General features: G+C 38.7%; 2 non-coding genes across 2 annotated transcripts; both read right to left on the reverse strand.

Moving 5' to 3' along the window:
- Positions 1–20192: 20192 nt before the first annotated feature.
- On the reverse strand, positions 20193–20275 carry trnal-uaa (transfer RNA leucine (anticodon UAA)). Its single transcript has one exon. It is a non-coding gene; the product is annotated as a tRNA-Leu (tRNA).
- Positions 20276–22474: 2199 nt separating this feature from the next.
- trnat-cgu (transfer RNA threonine (anticodon CGU)) lies at positions 22475–22546 on the reverse strand. Its single transcript has one exon. It is a non-coding gene; the product is annotated as a tRNA-Thr (tRNA).
- Positions 22547–22577: the final 31 nt, after the last annotated feature.

Raw genomic sequence — 22577 nt, forward strand, 5'->3', positions numbered from 1 at the left:
GTCATGCAATCATTTTACAGTTGTAATCTTAATGCTAATATGTATTTTGGGAGGCACCCTATCATTATTTATGCTGCCTTATTCATTGTTGTGTGTGTTAAACAAAGATCCACTAAAACTGGATTTTATAACAATCCTTGAACTTCAGAAAATTCATTTGAATGCACAGAGTGCCTGATAAAATGTGTTATAAAGTGATGCATTTAGAAGTTAGACTAGGTACATGCACTGTTTGCAAAAGTACAGACTCAATAAAATAACTTAAGAGACTAGTAATGATATTCATTTGTATAGACAGAATCCATGACTAGGATTGCTACAGGAAAGAGTAATAAACTCTTAACATCACACTTGGTAATTTAGAATTTATAATGATCCCTACAGCCACCAGAATTTAAATCCTTTTTGCACTGCAAATAAAACATTTCTTAAAACTTTTGGTCTGGAGTCATGGTAATCTAACTCTGTAGCCTCATGGCAGCAAAAGAAACATTAGAAAGAGTAGGTGGCTGTTGTCTGATAGAACAGAGTCAACTTTCTGCCTAACCTGTTTGTGGTACCGCTCCGTAAAGAAATACTGCAGCAGGCCAATTGTAATGGCTCTAATCTTAAGTGCCACTGAGAAATTATTGTTCTTAATGATAATGGGTAAAAGTAAATGTAACATAACAGTTATTACAGAGCAGGTAATAACTTTAGCTTCACATGTAAGATGTGAGACCGGATGGCATTAAATGCAGATGAAACATCACTTAGTAAAAATCTGATATGGATTTTGGAAGTTTTAAATCCTCATACGGCAGGCACAGAAGTATAGGTCTGTAGTTCTCCACCTCCATCTTTGCCTCTGTATGTAAACAGATAAGTTATTTTGATCAAATCTTTCTACATGATATGAGGAGTTATGGTAACTGGTCTGAAGTCATTCAGGGCCTTTGTCTCTAATCTTGGAATGACAGTTGTTTATCTCTTGTAAGTCCAGACACATTTGAAATATGTACACGTATATTGAGCAGAGCTGTCCTGTGGAGGAATGAAGTGGGAGTCCTCTTATTCTGTTGAGTCCAGGCCTTTCCTTGATTTTAGTTTGCCGAAGAACATTTTTGACGTCATCTTGATCAAAGACTGACTCTTTGCTTTAGTCCTTTGCTTTGTCTTCTGCTCCATAATTTCTGAAATAAAAATCTGGTGTCTCAGACCTTAATGTAATACATTCAAAGCTTGAGCCAGCATCAGATTATCGCATTAGGACATGTCTGCATTTTACCTTCATTTAGGTGTTACAGTAAGCCCTTGTCCTGTGTTTTCTTTTATCTTCTGGTTCATTTTCCCACAATGTTTGTTTGGTTTTTCAGTGGGTACTTCAGGTTTGAGTAGCATGCCAAGTACCATACTGTTAGACTAGATTGAAATGCAGTTCAATGACCCAATATTGGTGGGTGAATGAGTGAACTCTAAGATTGACTAGAAATCTGTTAACTGAACCTGCATTGAAAAAAGCTGGACGTGGGTAGATTTGAGAGCTAGAAATTTTCCATATGGATTTTTGTGGTTTCATCAATCATCACAATTTAAAAATGAGTTAAAAGGACAAATATAATATAGCACATTTGTTTTTGTGTTAGGTGTGACCATTTTTACAAAAAAAAAATGATTCATACATTGACTAACAAAAAAACAAAAAAAAATTCTGTGCTGTGGTGACTGACTGAGAATTATTCAGGCAAATTAAACTAATGTGAAAAGCAATGGTTTTGTTTTGCCTTTTTGATTCCTTTGTAAAACACGTCTGTGGAAGACAAGTCGGCATGCAGTTGCTGAAGGGCCAGCCCCACAACGCTATCTTCATTCTGGCTCATCTAATCACACTCAGTCAGCACCATATGTGATTCAGAAGATGAAAAAGTGCTTGGAATTAAAATATGCTCTGGGAGTAGAGCGGAATATTTAAAATGGAGTTAGGGATAAAAGTCTCCCCAGCTTCTAAGCACAAGTGAAACATAATTTAAACAAATCCTAATAAATAATAAATTCATAAAGAAACTTCTGTTAGCTATGTTATATACAATGCTGCTGAAGCTATATAAAAAATTTAGGCATTTTTCTTTTTCAAACTTTAAACCATTATGTATTTTGCTAATAAAATACAAGGTTTAAATGAAAGTACAGTAATTCGCCTTTCGCGGCTTCACTCCATCGCGGATTTTATATGTAAGCATATTTAAATATATATCGCGGATTTTTTGCTGGTTCGCGGATTTCTGCGGACAATGGGTCTTTTAATTTCTGGTACATGCTTCCTCAGTTGGTTTGCCCAGTTGATTTCATACAAGGGACGCTATTGGCAGATGGCTGAGAAGCTACCCAGCTTACATTTCTCTTTCTCTTGCGCTAACTTTCTCTGATCCTGACATAAGGGGATTGAGCAGGGGGGCTGTTCGCACACCTAGACGATACGGACGCTCGTCTAAAAATGCTGAAAGATTATCTTCACGTTGTGATCTTTTGTGCAGCTGCTTCCTGAAACAACATGCTGCACGGTGCTTCCCACACTTAAAAGCTCGAAGGGCATGTATTGATTTTTGATTGAAAAACAAACTCTAAAAGAAGCTGTTTCCGACACTTTTTTGAAAGTTAATAAGTTGAAAAGTTGAAAGTTAATAAGGAGCCATATTCTATCAAGGCACGGGAAGGACCTATAATCTGCTCTCTGGATCCATGTTTAAAGAGACTGGTATTATAATTATACATCCTTTTTTTTTTTTTTTTTTTTTCTTTATCTGGACTTTATATGTTTATGTTTTAATCAGAGTTATAGAGTTATAGACGTGAGTGTGAAAATGTGGAAGTAATTTAAAGTAGGATTCATTTTTTTTTTTTCTCTTCTTTTTTTTTATTTTACTATACCTTAAAGTAGACTGTTTAACTTCATACCCTTGGTTTATTGCTTTTTCTACTATTTATACTACTACCATTATACTATTACAGTAGGAATTACCAGGTTTATCCTAGACTAGTTTTTAAAATCATTCCCAGGGTTGTTTATTTATTTATTTTTTTCTTTTAATCTTAATATCTTAATTTATAAGCGCTGAAGATTATTTCAAGCTTAAATATTGTTAATGAGAACATCTTCGGCAGATAGTATTAAGAATTTAACTGCAAAAGATATCTCTGTTTTAATTCTGTTGGTAATGAAAATCAAATTTTCAGTTAGAGGATCTGTACAACATTTTTTCAAAACATGGCAGGATTTAATCAATATTATTTTAGAATAAGAGAAATAACTATTATTGCATTTAACTCCCTTCTCCATCTCTTATTTACATAGATATTTACTTCTCCCTTTCTTTTGTTTAATGTTGCCTTATTAAAAAGCCTAAAGTAATTTTCCTTTAGCTAAGCTGTCCTTCTCAGGGGTGGGGTTTGATTAGTCTTCAAATTTGTTGGGTTATAAATTGATCTGTTTGTATGGAATGATTACAATGAAAATTAATAAAATAAAAATATTAAAAAAAAAAGAAAAAAGAAAAACAAACTCTGTCTCTCTCTCTCTCTCTTTGTCTGCTCCTGACGGAGGGGGTGTGAGCTGCCGCCTTCAACAGCTTTGTGCTGCGGTGCTTCTCATACTTAAAAGAAAAACAGCCCTATTGATTTGTTTGCTTTTCTCTGTCTCTCTGACAGCCTGTGCTCCTGACACGCACTCCTTTGAAGAGGAAGATATGTTTGCATTCTTTTAATTGTGAGACGGAACTGTCATCTCTGTCTTGTCATGGAGCACAGTTTAAACTTTTGAAAAAGAGACAAATGTTTGTTTGCAGTGTTTGAATAACGTTCCTGTCTCTCTACAACCTCCTGTGTTTCTGCGCAAATCTGTGACCCAAGCATGACAATATAAAAATAACCATATAAACATATGGTTTCTACTTCGCGGATTTTCTTATTTCGCGGGTGGCTCTGGAACGCAACCCCTGCGATGGAGGAGGGATTACTGTAGTGCCACAGTTGCTTCTGGCTTAATAAGGATATTTTAAAAAATGAAGTACCAAATTAATTATTTTAACATGCTAAATTATTCTCTGTGTTACTCTGTACATGTAAACTCCGCACTGTTCCAAATAATTCAACCAATGATGAACACCATTCATGAAAATTCCACACATTGCTTTCGTAGCCTTGTTTTTGTCAGTATTTTTCATCTCTTCATTTGAAGAACACTGATGTACAGAAAGGTTTTATCATCATAAACAAATGTAAATACCTCATTCAGCAACTCTTTTAGTGGTCAAAAATGTAATCATGGTGCATTGCTCATTTCAGGGGTCACCAACTCCAGTCCTGGAGGACCACCGTGGTTGCAGGTTTTCATTCTAATCCTTTTTTTAATGAGTGCCCTGTTTGTAATGCTAATTAACTTTCAGTGTTAATTGAATTGCTTTTTTAAGATGTTACCCTGAATTTCTTCATCGTTCCTCTGAATTGCTTCATTTCTTTCCTTAAATGGCACCCAAACAGAAATGAAATGTGAAGTGAGTGAGCCAACAGAACACCAACTAAGTCAGGGCCTCAAACTCCAACCAATTTCACTCCAACCAGTTACTAAAGAAGGTGCAGAGTCTTGTCGTTACTTAAACCCGTTCTTTAATTTCGTGGCTTGTTGCTGCTCTCATAGTGCATTAGCAGACATTTCCGAAACTGTTGATTTTCTCTTCCTAAGAGCACAGTTCAAATGTTTTGTGGACCTGAGCAGATCAACAATCCTGAGACCTTCACCTTTCTTTATTTTCAGATATTGAATGATGGACACCAGTTGTTTTGGCTCATTTTATATCTCGTTATTGTTTGACTGCTAATTAAGGAAAAGAAACAATTAAGGGGCGTGAATCTTCAAGAACAAGTCAATTAAAATGAATTCAAAAGAAGTTAATTAGCAGCAAAAACAAGCCACTCATTAAGAAAAGGGTTAGAATGAAAACCTGCAGCCACGCAGGTCCTCCAGGACCAGAGTTGGTGACCCCTGGCTTAGTTCACACCAAAAGTGCATGCCTCCATTTTTACACTAAAGCTTGCAACTGAGCTGTTCATGGAAGTGTAACTGCTGATTCACTACTTGTACTTAAACATAATGGTTCCTTGAAACAGAAATAAATAACTATTCATTCAAGAATTACATTCATTGTGCTGTAAGACATAAAATGCAAACATCACTTATGTGGTTTTATCTGTTGCTCCACACAGAATTTTTAGTTCCAGTAGTACAGTCAGTTTTGCTTCATGCATGCCCGTCAAAAATCCATCCTGCTTAGGGTATTTGGAGCTCCTTGATTTCTCACTTTTTATCCCAATATAAAGATTTTTAATGGTTACCAAGGACCAGTATCTCATTCCATACTGTTTTAGTAATGTTATAATGATTGGCAGTGTGGCACAGTGGTTAGAGCTAGCTTTCTAGGTTTGAAACATGGCGGTTTTCTCTCATGTCCCTAAAGGTATATGTGATGAGTTGACTGGCAGATCTAAACTGCTGTTGGATTGTGTTGTGATAGGCTGGTGCCCTGCTCATGTGTTTTTTCTGCTGTGTACCCTGTGCCGCCAATATTGGCTTTGGCCCTCTGCTACTCATCAATTGGATAAGATTTAAAAATGTGTGGACAATTACTTTCTATTTTATGGGGTCCTCCCACTCAGTCAGTGACTATATTAAATGTGCAGCTAATGCTATTTATGTGATGTAGAATGAATGATACAAAAGCTTAAAATAGCGATGAATGCAGATGTATTGACATGAATAAATTAGAAATAAAAGCCCTGGTAGTGTCCTCCTAAAACACATGACCATAGATGTATTGATTGGAACACCATCAAGAAAATATTCTGCTAAAATTATAGGCAGAATTAGATGAAAGCCACTGTTGAAGACTGACATAAGCTGACTAATGAGTAAGTAAACCAACAGCCATATTATACTTAATTGAATACACAACTCTTCATGATCAGTCACAAAGGCTGGTCCAATCAAATTCTGCATCATTTGGCAAAAAACAGAAACTTAAGTTTGCAATGGCTAACGGAAGGCAAGAAGTGGGAACTGAAGGAGGTCGCTGATAGTGATGTTGCTGCACCCACCACACAACAATGGGTAACACCTCAGCATCACACTGTGTGATGTTTTTTTACGGTGACTGGAGTGCCAGTCCTGCCACCAACCACCAAGTGTTCCCTGCAAGTTGGAGGACCTGTTTGCAGATTAACGTCATACCCAGGATGAAGCAATTACAGGTTAAGGGCCTTGCACAAGCGCCCAACAGAGTAAAGTCACTTCCGGCATTTACAGGATTCACACCAGCAACCTTCTGGCGCAGATCTCTAGGCTCAGAGCCACCACTCCGCCCACTGGGAACTGGAGGATTCAAAAAATGACCAGTATATGGTCAAAATCTCAACAACCCATAAATGCACCCTGTCAAGCATACCAATAAATCAGGCTGGTGATGACATTGTAATGGTGCATGTTGTGAGTATGAAACTCACATTGAGACCCTTGATATGAGTACAGCAGCTATCTAAATTCCACAGGATATGTAATAATTGCTGCTACTTAACCTCTATCCATTTTTCAGCCAAATAAGGCTCCAGGACACAAGGTTAGAAAAGCTCAGTGATGGTTTAATGAACATAACAGTGAGTTCAGCTTAACGTAACGGCATCTCACTCATTAGATCACAATGCAGTTAATCACAATGAAAGAGGCTCCTCAGAGCTGATTTTCAAACACCTGATACCTTATTGAGTCCGTGCTTTGGTGAGTTCAAGCTGCGTGGAGGACAAATTGTGGAAGTGAGGGGGTTTGTTATTAGTGATATATGCCAAATAAAATGGCCATTTACTATATAACGTTTTTTACACTTGGTTTAACACACATGGGGGTTTGAAATGATTGTTTATTTGTATTGTCAGCAGTCTTATACATTTTATCACAGTAACTAGCTCTCTAATTTTGAAGTTACAGAGAAGTGCATTGAATATCCATAATATATAAGGAGTATCTCATAACATATATTAATATGTTAAAGAAGAGAAAGTAAGAACTCATCAGCAGGAAATCAGAATGTTGACCATTTGATCTTGAAAGACAAATTATTTGGCCCAACATCTTCATTGTGCATAAATGATTTGCCTGAGTATCTTAAGAGTAAGTCCTCATTGCAAGAATGGCTTCATTCCTGAAAATACCTAAAGAGATTTACACCTAAAAGATTAGCCAGTTTCCATTTTGGATGTCAGACAGCTTTACACACCCAATCTAATATAGACACCCTAAGCACAAGTTCAAGGTGCCAGATTTTCATGTTTTCTATTTAGTTTGCTTCCATTGTAGGTCCATTTTAGAGCTAGGGTGGAACAGCGATGTCACACAAGTCTCTATTTTAGTCAGATATACAGTATATTCACCCAATAAAACATTTAAAAGTAATCAAGGTCTTTTTTATTTTAGAGCACCATCCTCTTTTGACCAATGCAGCCAATTTCCTCAAAAGAATTTCTACCCAAGGTTTCTAAATTATCAACCGATTTATTTTCTTCTTTACCACAAGTTCTGGTGACGGATTTCCCTGTGTTTGAGATCTACATGGCAGACATGTTACAACTTAGTAAATCATAAATGCATGTTAGATGCTGCATGCATTTATTGAACAATCTGATATGTCGTAAAGATACAAGTTTTTGCGTTATCTATCTGTTAAGCTTGAGGCATGATTCCTAAATTTTACCACTGGACCATTACCAACAGCCATCAATTTTAGTAGAAGGTATGTTTACACAAACAGTGGGTAACCTTGCAGCTGTGGGTATGCCAGGTTCTTCTCCTAAATTTCAGTCTGCAATGTAATATCAGAACCAGACATGAAAAATGATCATGTCTGATGTTCCAGCAAGTCAATATATATCCTTTACATATTGTCCTTTTTTTCTGCAGGATTACAAGGGACAGCAGATGGAAGAACAGCGGCAGGCTGAACGTCTGCAAAGGCAGCTGGAGCAGGAGAGGGTCTTCCTGTTCTCCCTTCAGCAACAGCAACAACAGCAGCAGCAGGAGCAGAAGAAACAACTATACCATTACAAAGACAGCAGTAACCACAACGATAAGCCAGCATGGGCCAAAGAGGTAGGAGAGACAGCTCACCACCTGCTAATGGAAACTGAGTATTTTCTTTTAGGAAGGCCAGTGCTACCACTATCTTGTAATTCCTGTGAACCTTGCAACACAAGGGCTCAAGAAGATGTCAGCGTGTTTCCAGTGTTGTAAATAATGCAATCTGTCTAAGCTGAATTGTCATGTAACTTCAGTCAAATAACCCTCATCATCTTTCCTCGAGTCCTCATCAACAAGTTTTATAGCTGTTACTTGGACACAACTTGGGTTTTGGGGTACCACAGACTCTTAACACTACCTCTGAAAGGGGTACTTGTCAAGCCATGTATAGGAGGCATATTGTCACTTACTCACTCACCCCTTTATTTATTCTTTCATTCACTCTCAATATCTAATCATTGGCTCTGTAAAATAATAGGAAGTAACTGGAATACTACCTTTATTTAATCTTTATAAGGAGATGAATAAATGTGGATATTGGTTAGTAAATTAGTTGTCAATGATTATATTTTAAATGTCATTTTTTCAAAGTGTTCAGTTTAAATATTTAAATGTAATTTTATGAACTGGCAAAACCATTAATATCCAAGAAAGAGAGTTTTATCTGTGTAGTGACAAAAACAAACACAGTTAAAGATTACCTGAGATTTGAAAAATCATATTGAAAGTTACATGATGTTTTGAATAATATGCATAACATTCTTAAACCCACTTAATATAGTTCAGGGATTTGGGGGCCATCAGACGCAAGGTGAGAAATAGCCCTTAACAGGGTATCAGCCCTGTTAAGATGAAAACAGGGAGGTCACCTCCTGAGAGCTCATTCCACTGGCTTAGACGGACCACAACAATAATGCCCGCTTCAACTAGATTTCCCATGTGGATGTCCAACCCAAAGAGGTGAAGGTATGCTGCTACCCAGTGTTCTGCTTGAACATGTTACTCTGGCAAGAATTCTTCCATGCCTGTTGATTAAACTTGTCTACTGTCTAGCACACGTACCCCTAATACCCTCAGCTGGGTCACCTTTACAATATCTTATTTCTAAATATGACAGCAAGACATACTCCTCTCACCTCATTTCTTTCCTCCCAAACAGTGAGCCTTCACCCCCATTACTCTTCCTTCTACTCCAGATTAAATTTCACTTTCACCCAATATGGCTTTAAGGAAATATTCTTCCATCCATTGTCTGCCACTTTTTCAGGTCCGGGTTGTGGGGGAAGCAGACATCCCAGATATCTCTTTTCTTTGCCACCTCCTAGAACTCCTCTGGGGGAGTACCAAGGCATTCCCAGGCCAGCTGAGACAAACAATCTCTCCAGCATATCTTGAGTCTGCCTCAAGGTCTGCTCCTGATTGGACATTCCCAGGGAGGCATCCAGGATGTATCCTAACCAGATGCCTGAACCACCTCACTGGCTCTGTTCAATGTGGAGAAGCAGGGACTCTACTTTGAGTTCCTTCCAAATATCTGTATTCTTCATTCTGAGCCCTAACATCCTGTGAAGAAAACTCATTTCTGTTTTTTGTATCCACAATGTAGTTTCTTCTGTCACTAACCACAGCTCATGACTATATTTGAGGGTAGGAGATCAAATCAATCAACAAATCGAGAGCTTTCAGATCAACTCCCTCTAAAAGTTTTACTCCACCCAATTTTTTACTTTCATGTTTTCAAGGAATTCAGAGGTAACAAACTTTCTAATGGAGCTGGTGTCCATGAAGATGAGTGCTGGACCACAGTAAATGATATTAAGACATTCATGGAAAAATGTCATGTCAAGTCACAACGAACACATTTTTCTGCTAAAATGTTGCTTTTTTCTTTTGTTGAATTTATTAAAAGCATGTAACATTCCATCCAATGAAGTCAAACTTAACAAAATTAAATTAAATTCAACTCCCACTCATGAGAAAGAGAGAAAGGCCAACAGCCAGAGTAAAACTTCTGAGAGCAGTAAAGAGAGAAAAGAGTCTTTTCCCCCAATATAAACGGTTATTCTAAAATGTTATTGATTAGTTCCTGCAAAGTTTTAAAAAAGTTTTGTACAGATCCACTAAGTGAGAATTTGAGTTTTTCCAATTTCAAATAGTATATAACATCAGTTACCCACTGATTTAAAAGAGGTGGGTTAGGATTCTTCCAGCTGAGCAAGACAAGTCTATGTGCCAATAGTGAAGTAAAAGTAATCACAGTTTGGTTGTCCTTCTCCACTTTAAGCCCATATGGGAGTACACCAAATACAGCTGTTAATGGCTTAGGAGTAATTGTGACACCAAGGCTGTATGAAAGACATTAAAAAAGTTTGGTCCAGAATGATGTTAATTTGGTGCAGGCCCAAAACATGTGGCTCAGTGAGACTGGAGCTCGACTGCAACGTTCACAGGTTGAATCTTGCCCTGGAAACATTTTGGACAATTTTAAATGAGACAGATGTGTTTGATAAAAGATTTTAAGTGGATTAATTGAATGTTTTGCGCATATGGAGCTTGAGTGAATTCTGTGCATTGCTGCCTTCCACTCCTTTTTGAAATGTTGAGTAAGACCTTTTCCCATTGTTATACAGTATATTGTTAAATATGTACTTCTGGAAAATTAGTGTAGTTCACACAAAAGAAGCATGTTCGCACAGGACTGACTATCTGAATTGAAGACAGAACACTTGACCAGTGAATGAGGGGGAGAGATGAGTCTTCAGTTCTATCATTTTTTTTTGCTGTGGTCCAGAGTTTTTCTCCATTGATGCTCATACTATCAGAAAGTTTGTGATCTCTTTTCTGCAAGAAAACATGAAATTGAAAATTTTCTCAGCTATCACTACAAATCATTTGAAATAAGTAACAAGTAAACAGTTTTTGATGGAATACTCTGTTCTAACCTAGCCCTTAAATCACTTGAGGGGTTGGAGTGGCCTTTCTTTTATGCTGGAACAACAGACTAGAGCCTGCATGAAAATTCCACTTAAGATTGTTATACAGTACTCACAGAGTGGAAACATATTGAATGTTGATTAGCATGTGCAAGTAAGAATTTCACAGTGCTCTGTATATGTGACAATATTGCCCCTATAAATCTATACTGTGTCACCTTTAAGTGATGCACAAGTAGGTGTCAATTTAAATTTATGTCCCATGTGTGATTACTGTATAACACTTTGACTTATGCCACCAGTCCCTTAGGAACCTCATTATTGTATGGTGTAAGACAGGATGTTTCTAAACTTTTTTAAGCCAAGGACCCTCCAAAATATTGTACTTCATGGTCATGGCTCCACACCCAGTGCTGCAAAGATGGTCATTGTCATGGATCTTGGTTTTTGCTAACAACTGTCACATGACATGATTTTGTATAATAGCTAACCTATTATTCAAATTGATTGCCTAACTACAAACTATTGACAAATATGTGGTCAAAGTTGGCATGATATCTCTAAGCCATACCACCTGCAAGAATTAAAATGTTTTGAAGTATCCTCATTTTTCAGTCTTAAGTACTGATTTCTTACTATTACAGCTAAAGATGATAACGCCCCAATATTGCAGTTTGGATTTTTAACAAGGGATTATTGATAGTTTTATTTGTGGGTCTATTTGTTTAATTTTCCACGTATAATCCAAATGCATTTTGAATGAGTTATTTTTAATGTAAAAAGAGTTGTGTGATTTGATAAGGAATTTAAAAAAGCCTAAATTTTCAATGGTTTATGCTTACAAAAAGTATATAAATACATCTTAATCCAAATCAAAAACAGGAGAAAAATAACTCACAACTTACATACAACTTATTATCAAAAAAGGAAGAAAGCAACTTTCAAATAATTCCAAGTGAATGTAAAGGTTGAGCCTACTTTAAGTCTACCTTTAAGGTTCAGCCTATTCCTACATTTATTTTTTAAAGAAGAACATTAGAGAGAGCTTTCTGCTGTTGATTAATATTAATAACACAAACATGAAATTGTTAGACACATGCATTGTATTATTAATAATTGTCTTTCTTCCTTATTGTACATTCTTCTGCACTAATCTGACAATTTCTAAAATTGTGTCCAAAAATGATGATACAGCAAGCAAGTTTACCAAAGCTAAAAATATTTCAGCATTGACAGTAACACTTTGCAGGTTGCTTGTGTGAGGGTAAGAAAGACAGCGCTCACCTGTAACTATGCTTTCTTTTTCAAAAATCCATCAGTCTTGGCGCATTGTTCACGGACAGTCTCTGTCCCAGCAGGAGTCATCTCAAAGAAGTGGGAGGAACCCCACAGGCATGAATTGGCATGTGTGTTAGACACAGAATGGTAGACAAGGATGGAAACTCGCTGCAGGAGTACTGTGAGGCAGTGCAATGGAGCTGAAACTCAGCCTTGGATGTAGCTGCTGTGTGACTAAGGGTCTTTTTTAAGGCTATCTGATGACCACACCCCACCCTTTATGAAGTATATGGAAAGTATTGTAATCATCCAAAAATTCAATGTCGAGATTTTGACTAATCTCGATGTCTTAGACCTCCCTGACTTTCTCGTATACAAAGTATAGGGAAAGTATTGCAATCGTCTAAAATTTCCATTTTGGGATTTTGATGAATGTCAATGTTTTAGACCTCCCTGAAAATACCATTTTTGGAATTATGTCTGTGTGTATGTATGTACGTAAACACGATTACTTGAGTATGCTTTCACTTAGGTCAACCAAATTTTGCATACAAGTATTAGGTACAAAACATAGATTTCTAGCAACTTTTGGGCTATCTCCGCTAACCAGAAGTGGTTCTTTACCTTTTATTCATGCAGCTGCAGAGTTGATTTATTCAACTTTACTTTTATAATTGTTCAATGTTTTATTAATTTGATTTAATTTGTTGTTGATGGTTCTTAAATGTACATAATATAAAATATAATCATTGTCTTGCGATTTACTCCATCCCAATATATGAATACGAGAAAGTCTAGGGAGACCACTCCTGTTTTTTTATATATACTTTCTCACATACCACCTGACAGCTGCTTGCATAAAAGACTACATCACTAGACTATAACTACATTGACACTTACATTTTCATGCAACAGTTGTTGAACATTTAATGTTATGTTTATTTGAAATCTTCACGAGACAATATAAAGACAAATCGGAATTGGATTTTTTTTTCTTTAAATCTCAACATTGCAGAACTGCCACAGCCCCCAGTTTCAAAACCATTGGTATAGGTGATATGTGCACTCTGCACTAAATCAGCCCTGGTCAATATGATTTAACCTCCCATTTAGGTACCCTTCACCATATCTATTTTGTCAACAGTGTGCAGAGCTGATATATTGTATGAATGAAATCGAAAGAAGATTGATGTTTGTCTCCAGTTATAAATAGCTTGGCCCAGTGGCACTAGGCTTAAAGTCACAAAGCTCTCAGTTCAGTCTTCATCTGTAACTGACTGTTTTACCTTAGATAAGCCTTCAGCCAGTCTGTGCTTCAATTAAAAAAAAGCATATGTAACTAATTGTTTTAAAGCTTTGAACTTGTAACATTCCTTGGGATTTGTCCACTATGGAATGGCACCATAGAAATAAATGTTGTTTCTTCATGTTTTTTTGTTTTTTTTAATTGAGTTTTTGAATGCTTCAGCTTTTGCTTCTGGTTTGCACAATTGTTATGCTATATTATATTTAATGTTTCCAGTGCTATATCCAGCAGTGTTACTTTGCTTAACATTAAGTCATCACCATCGCTTTCTCTTTATTTTGCCATTATATGTTCTGGTAACCTTAAGTTTTTCTCAAAAATCCCAAATGTAGGTTGTGAAGCCTCCCTGTGTTCCATTAATTTGTCAGCATCCCTTTGGTTAGGGAGCAACAGCACACAATTTGTATTCTGGCATCTGTAACAATGCACCTAATATTCTTTCATCCCAACATAAATCCAGGAAGCGCCATTCAATCCCAAAAAGGATCATAAATACCCAACCTCCCAACTTTAACTGATTATCCAGTCTTTGACTGTCTATAGCAAGGATTCTTAAACTTTGTTTTGTTGTGACCCAGTCTTGCTCTTTTTAGTGTCTTCAAGACTTACTTAATCAACATTTGTCAGAGAATTATGGATGATCAACAGAGCTCTGATCTTTGGAGGCGGTAATAGTAGCCTAGCTGTCAGAGTGGTGGGGATGGGGTCCCTTTGGAGAATCATGGACAATTGTTGGAGAGAGAGAGGTGATCGAGTACAATCGTCAGAGCAATGTGAATTGTTTAATCAACCCTCAGCAATCCACTGCAACCTACTTTATAAACCATTCGCTACCCATTGCCATTGAAAACAACAATAACTGATTACCCAACAAACCCACAACCCATTTTGGGTCACACCCTATTGTTTAAGAAACCCTGGTCTATAGCGTTACATTACACTATCACATTGGTCTGTGCAGTTTTATCAAAGGAGCAACATTTGAATGGGGTAATGAAATGGATAGTCACACTCTGCAAATCACTACCATCATTTTGCAGATGTGTCAGCTTTTGTTTTAGTTCACCACACAATGTCTGGCTGATAGGTATCTTTCAGAACACATTATTACATAGTCATGACAACAAACATCAGTTGAAATTGAAATGGTCCTGCCTTAATGGTTGCAGGAGTGAACCTGTGAATACATCTGCATGATAATTGTAATTCTGTATTTGGAAACTACTGTGTCAATACTTGTTAGTCACTCTAGTTGGCCATGAGTCAGTCTGTGCAAACATTTTTTGTTTAGTATGTTTTTTGCGGAAAGTATGGATTCACAATTATATGTTCTGAGACAAAGGACAATTACCTTTGTCCAGATTGATGAATGTGTCTGTCAGTTGAATAGTCCATGTGACAGAAGTGCCCACCATCTGGTTTGTGTTTAGCTTTCAAGATTTCATTTATCTACAGCTCAACAATTTCATTTTCCAATGCAGCACACTCAACAGGTCGGAAATGAGTGATAAATGGAATGAGAAACATAATGAAAATCATTTTCAACAATATTAAAAAAATCTGAGTTCTATTCCACTGTGGAATCTCATTTCAATCTCACTTCTCAGATCCTCCAGCACTTCCACATATGCATTTTAAATCCAGTTTTTGTTGTGAAATATTTTTACCGCATGCAGCATGTTACTTGGAAGTTACCCACTGCTTTAGCGATTAAGATTCAGTGGGATCAGGTGAGCCAAAAATTCCAGTCCAATCTTCCACTCTTCGTTTTGCAAACCTGGCTAGTCTTTAGAACACATGCTTATTTCAGACAGGAGGCTCTGAAAGCATTAAAATCTGAGTACTTAGGTCATTGTTCATTACTCTTGGAAGCCAAATACGAACAGCCCACAACAGCTACTCTCTAAAGCATAAATCAACATTCACTGTGTGCTGGCAAGAGTGGGGCGGCAATAGCATTTTCTTTGCATATCATCTGTGCTACCTATCTTGGTGGGCCATATAAAATGGAAATGTTTGATAGATTGGAATTGATAATTAAAGATAGAGCCCTGAAAGCAATGTAGAAGTGCAATGAGGGACTGCAAAGCCAAATAAAACTTATAGCAGAAAAAGAAAAGTTGTTCTTGATAATGCAAGAACAATCCCAAAAGTCCAGACAAAGGAAGGAAGAATAAGTAAATATAAATAATATAAATAAAAAGAAGAAGAACAGATTATACCTTGATTTAGCATCAGCATGAGTTTCCCCTCCCTTTGAGGACAATAGTCCATCAACACCCCTTGGGGCAGCTGGAGGAATTAATGAGGGAGAGGAAGAAGATGGTCTCGATGATTTGTAAAATGAACAGTTTCAGCCAGAGAGAGATGAAGAAGAGGGAGAGGGTAGAGATCACCACCGACCTCAGTTACGATCAGTACAAGCAGGTACTGCGGCACAAAGACACGGCTCAGAGGGAAAGGAATGCCTAATAAGCCCCGATTCTGACCCCTCAGGGTCAAACATGACTATGAAAGGATGGAATTTCAAGCACCTTTAATACAAGCGCCCATTCCGCAATATAATGTACAACAGCCTGACTCAAATTAAAAACATCCCACCTTGATGGTGGAAAGAAACTGGGACCTACAAGAATTAAAAGAGGTGGCACAGGAATTGCTGAACCAGTTCATGATGGCGGAGAAACAGTTAGATGACATGTATAAGCCAAATGCTGCAAAATGGATTCAGGTCCTTAGAAGGAAGCTAAATCCAAGCTGAAATGATGTGAAAGCGCAATGGAATGAGACTCTGGGATGACAGGGGGTTGATAGTGGCCAGTTCAGTGTTCAGTGAACAGTTACAAGCACAAATAAATGCAAAATATATCAGCCCTCTAATGCCCAGTGAACTTGTTTAGACAGATTTGATGGCCCGACTGTGCCTTTGCATCTCAGTTACGAAAAATGGAGTGAAGGTCACAACAGAACAACACACCACCCTTGCACTGACCACCACCATTACATGCTCTTATGCTGCCTTGATTGTTCATGTTTTTCTCAAAACAGAAAAAATCTCTGCTTTCCTGGATTCCTCTTGGATTACAGTATTCAAAATCTTTTCAGTGTATTGCATGATTTTTTGGAATGTATTATGGTGAAGTTTGGCTCTCGGACTTTTTAGCTGCTGCTGTCAGAAAAAAAGACTTTTTGCATAATGAACTGTTATATCCCAGCAGAATTGGTTGGAGCACTATCTCTCTTTTGTCACAACAACTGCTTTTCTTCTGCGGTGGTTCTATCCCACATCTCCCCATTGCTAAATCTGCTTGCTTTCAGTGGCATAATGTGAGACAATGGGTATTAGCATGTCAGGAAGGGGAGGATTTGGAGTATGTGGGACCTAAAATTTGGTCCATCCCAGACAGATAACTAACCCCGGTATAAATATTGCTTAGTAATCATCTACGTTTTCTCATGCTGGGCGGAGGCTTTCCCATGCTGGCACGCAGATGCAAAGTCAGTGGCCAAAGCACTAGTTAAAAAAAAAAAATCATCCCACATGAGGGTTTGCCTCAGAAATTGCAAGTAAATACTGTGTTACAAGAACTGTCTCAGTGGCTGTAGATTGATGTCCGCCACTACGGCAAGTACCATCCACAGAGTGGAGGGATGGTGGAGCATATATATTCCACCTTAAAAATTTAAAATTGCCAAACATCTTTGAACAAATAGGCCTATCTAGGCCTGATGCATTGCCTTTGGCTCTGGTTGGTCTGTGGGGAAGGACTCATCGCCAAATAAGACTCTCACAGATTTTTACTGGCCGCCCCATGCTAATGTGCTTTCCGCTATGTAAAATAACTCTTCACATGGTCAACAATGATCTTGCATCTTTTCTTTCAGGTCTGCATATACTGTAGTGCCTTACAGATAGAGTGCATGAACAAGTGAGGGAAACTACCTCATTACCTGACACATAAATGTCTATACCAATTGAGACTTGGGCTCTCATTAGAGATACACGGTGAAAACACTGGCACCAGCCCAGGTGGAGAGGACCATTCCAGGTGACTTATGAGTCCCCTGACAGTGAAAGTGCCTCATGCTGTTCACTCCATCTTAGTCTAGGCCAAAACCTCACACCTCACTACTGCAAAGGCAATACACTATTAAAATGTACTATGTACCCTGTCAAGTGTCACTATTGAAAGATGCTTAACTCTGAATCCGGCTACGCTACTTCCCACTGAAGAAGAGGAGGAAACACACAACTTCCATGATGAGATAACAAAGGTCCTGAAACCCAGGCCGGACCTCCAGGAAACTCCACTAGAAACAGGGGAAGTACTTTATGTGGACAGCTGTTCCTTGCGATTAGATGACGGAACACTCTCCACCAGTTATGCAGTGGTCAAAGGAGACCACTTATTTGAAGCAAATTGAATCTCTTCCAGTTTAAGCGCACAAGCAGCTGAGCTAATAGCTCTCACCCAAGCTTGCCAGTTGTCTGAAAGGAAGGTCATAACCATTTACATAGATTCCAGGTATGCCTTTGGAGTCTGCCATGATCATGGGGAATTATGGAAATTAGGGGGATTCAAAACCAGTACTAGTAAGCCCATACAAAATCAAAAATTAGTGGAATCCCTTCTCGGAGCTATAACAAAACCATTGAAACTGGCAATAGTTAAATGCCAAGCCCATACTGGGAAACAAGACTCAGTCGGCCAAGGAAACAAACTGGCTGATCACTTTGCTAAACAGGCCTCCTATAATAACACACTAGTCTCTTTATTCCAAAAGAAGGATGACAAAGACCCTGATAATCAAATTGCTTCTTTACAGAGCATCGCCACTGATCAAGGAAGGATTAAGTGGTCCCGAGAAGGATCCCTCTCTGATGGGGTCTGGACCCATACGCAAACTAACAAACCTTTCCTCCCAAAGGCTTCTTTTCCAGGAATAGCAAAAATTGCACACGGCCTGGATCATGCAGGAAAAGACGCTATGACTCAGGATGTTGAGTGACATTGGGAAACCACAGGGTTCTCTACATATGCTGAACAATTCTGCCAACAGTATGCCCTATGTCAAAGGTACAATATAGGCAAAGGAACTCAGTCTTACAGGTCTCCAAGCCTCCCTGAAGGAAGTCCACGAACAGGTTAACCAGGTTTGGTGGATCGGTCCCCCACCAACGGAGTTCCAGATCCCCCTTGGAACCTGGATACTGGTCAGAGACATCCGAAGGAAACATTGGCATCAACCTCGCTGGAGGGGACCATTCCAGGTGCTTCTAACTACACCTCACGCCGTTAAAGTCGAAGGACTTCCTGCCTGGATCCACATCTCAGATTGCAAAAAATGGCATTCTTAATACTGTTATTAATAACTTTTTCTGTCCCTGGGACAACACACTTATGGGGACCTTCCCACACTAACTTTCCAAGTAGGGAAGATCACCTCACTCCAGATTGACTTTTCTACCGTCGCTCCTTGTGGAACCGGAAGACATGAATAATGGACTAGGCCCGAAAAATATTTGTGTGTGACTGCCGTCTCCACTCATTATGGAACTAATTGCAAAGAACGGCAGTGGGTATTTGCAAATACAGCTACCTATGACTGGGGTTATCGGCCCTGGAAGGCTCAGCAATATGATCTCAAGACAAGGTTCTCTATCATTAAGGGACATACTAGCGGAACGTACTCACATGGTAATTGTAACCTGTTAATCATCAGTTTAAAAGATCCATCAATCTATGATGAGGGTGTTTACATATTAGAGGCACAAGCTTCTGGAAGAGATCCTCTTGGGAAAATCAATATTCAAGTCACAGCGCCAAGGCGATGATACTGCTCCCGATGACTGGGTCTGATAATTTAATGTGCAAATTTTATGTGCAAAGGGGGGAATTGAGAAAGAAAAAATATTATTAACTGTATTTGTTCTTCATTTAGGTAGAAAAAGAATTAGGCTTGTGCACAGAATAAGGGATTAACTTGCATTCTTTTATGAGAAAATGCTGACCTCTTGATACCAACAGAACACCCTGTGATATTATAGATCAGTCATGACAGTTTCTGAAATCTTGCTTAAAAACTGTTTGAGCATATTTCTTAAAACTGTGAGTGCCCTGATAACCTCTTTATCTGAAAGAAGCAATATACAGATTCCAATTCAGCGAGTCATTAGCTATTATAATTTATGTATAACCTCAAAATGAACTGCCATGTATATTTTTTTTGGTAAATACACGAAGAAGGTATATAGAGGGAGGCTCCACGTTACGATACAGGGTGTCTGTTCTGACCAGTCAGTGGCACTGAGCAGTGGGGTGGGGGTGGTGTTCAGTCTCTTTGATTCACCAAAAATAAAGAAATTGCTTTTTATTTTAAATCAGTGTTTTTGTCTCCTGTTTTTTGTCCGACTTCAGCTTCCACAAAGCAAGAATACTAATCTGAAATACATTTATCACTTTAATGTAATTTCAGTTGAGCTGAAGATCCACATTGTGAAAATGCCACACTTAACCTTCAGAAGGAAAGAGTGTTTCACAAAGAAAAGAGTGTACAGAAGTAATCTTGAACAACAAGCTACCAGAAGTGGGGATCGAACCCACGTGGGCATTCACCCATTGGATCTTAAGTCCAACGCCTTAACCACTCGGCCATTCTGGTGGTAAAAAGGGGGGGTTCAATCAATCTTTGTCTCTGCCACACCATGAAACTTGCGCTCATTCTTCTCGCTCCATCAAAAACTGGTGGAGTCTCCTCTTCTGTTCTTGCGCGGGATTCCAGAAGGAGCGGCTTCCTCTTCAGGGGGAACATCTCACTTCCGTCACTTTGTTCCCATGTTTTGGATGTTTACATTGTGAAATCCTAAACCGATTCTGCTTCCTGAAGTGACACCTAACCATCCCGACTATAGCTCCTGTCGCACTGAAAAGTGTGATAGATTCACTGGGAGGATTTGTTTGGATTTGAAACGATTGCCATTGAGGAGTCGGGACGGCTAATCATGGCACACTCTTAGTTTTTGGCAAATTAGGTGACCTTCCTGCCAGCAAGTGAAACTCAGCCAGGTGAGGTTATCGTGTGACAACGTCAACTCTGAAAAGGTCCAACATTAATGTGGGAGGTTCGACTCCTCCTTAACTTCGTTTGGCATAAATTCAGTTTGTCTGACTGTACTCAGAGAAAAATGCGAATCCTGTATCAGTGTTCGGTGTGCAAACCACTCTGCCAAGCCTGACTAAGGACCCTGGCAATAGCAAAGAGGAGCAGATGTAATTACCAGGTACCTTCCGACGATCATGCCAGTATAATTATTTTCTGAGTCTTGATCATATCCATAAAATTGTGGAGAGATCTTCAAATAGGGTTTGATGGACGAATTTCACATATATACTCAATCACACATTCCTTTAAACAAAACAATGGCTTGAGGACTAATTTTAATGAGGATCTCTGTTGTCGCAATTTGGAGGGAGCAACTCTCCCTTGTCAATTCATTCAGTTCATGGAAGAAGACGTTTGCTGACCCCTGCTGGGTTCCCGTATAAAACATCCAAATCTTGCGTTTAGAGTGTGAGAGGAGTGTCCACAGTTTTTAGACGAGTGTGTGGAAAACCCACAGAGGATGTTAAGCCTGATAACAAATCGAATGCTCTTTTATGGACATGACCTAAGCCAATCCTCATTATTTAGCAGCTCGACAGGGACTGATTTTGCTAAAGTAATTCGGTTTACCTGAAGAATTAAATGTTGCGATTTCTATGGTTCACTAACTGTTATCTGGAACGTTACTCTAAGCACGTTGCCACTCTTAAGCAGGATTTTACATCGCAAAGTGGACTTTGATGAAGGTTGGCTGATTGGTAAAGTATGGAGCAAGGCGTAAAGTCGTTACGTTTTGCGGGTTTGCCCTGCCTCGGGGAAGTCTGCTGCCAACGTGGACCTTCGATCTTTTCGGAAGGCTAACTTTCTCTGACAGACTGTGCTGTGAACCGTTCTGTCAGAGTGGCAAAAAGAAAAAGGTTAAGGGCTAGAACAGACCTTTCATCACTCCGAGTGACTGTTTGGGTTTTTGAGGAGGAGGGACTGTTGCCGCTTGTGCACTTGCCAAGTTTCTGCCAGCTTCAATGAAAGAACAACTCTATGGCCAAGGCAATGTTTCCCTTGAAGCACTGTCGCCTTTTGCCCTCAGCATTGGAGATGCATCCGGTGCATCCTTTTCTTTTTTTTTCTATTATTTTTTTGCGCGTATCTACATGGGACAGGTGTCTACTTTTACAAACGTCAGATTGAGACAAGATTTAGTAAGGGGCCGAAAGGAGTAATGTTACGAACGGCTTTTGACTTCTGTTGAACTGCCCGAAGTACGATTAATTAGTCCGTTTTCGACACTTTCTTTAACTTATCAATGCACTTCCATGTGTCTCAAAGTGCAAGCATTTTATCCAGTGAAATGAAAAGAAAGTAACCAAATTCTATTTAATTTACAACCTTTATTTTCCTTTTTATCTCTTTTCCGGACAATGTGAAAGCTGGCCTGAGATCGTGACGACTGTGGGAATTTTACTTTAGCACCCTGTCAAGTCCTTTCCCTTCAAATACTTATTCGGTCATTCCTTGTTAGAAGCAAAGGCTTTCCTAACCTCAAGATACAGGTTCATTAGAGATTGTGTTTAACAAATGTATTGATGATCATTGTGAACAAAGTACCTCCATAATTCCATGCACCTAGAAATTCTATCCTGTCTGACGGATTCCGTGATACCAGCAAAGATTTTCCCTTCAACCTCTGAAATGAATGTCTGGGTTCAATAGCTTAAAAATATCCTGATGTGTCAAAAGACTTGAACCTAGACAGGAACAAGGCCTTGGTGAGGTTTGAACTCACGACCCCTGGTTTACGAGACCAATGCTCTGCCTCTGAGCTACAAGGCCAAACCACCACAATACTGCTTGGGTCCACCCA

The sequence above is a fragment of the Erpetoichthys calabaricus genome, chromosome 2, assembly GCF_900747795.2.
Source record: "Erpetoichthys calabaricus chromosome 2, fErpCal1.3, whole genome shotgun sequence".
NCBI classification, from domain to species: Eukaryota; Metazoa; Chordata; class Cladistia; order Polypteriformes; family Polypteridae; genus Erpetoichthys; species Erpetoichthys calabaricus.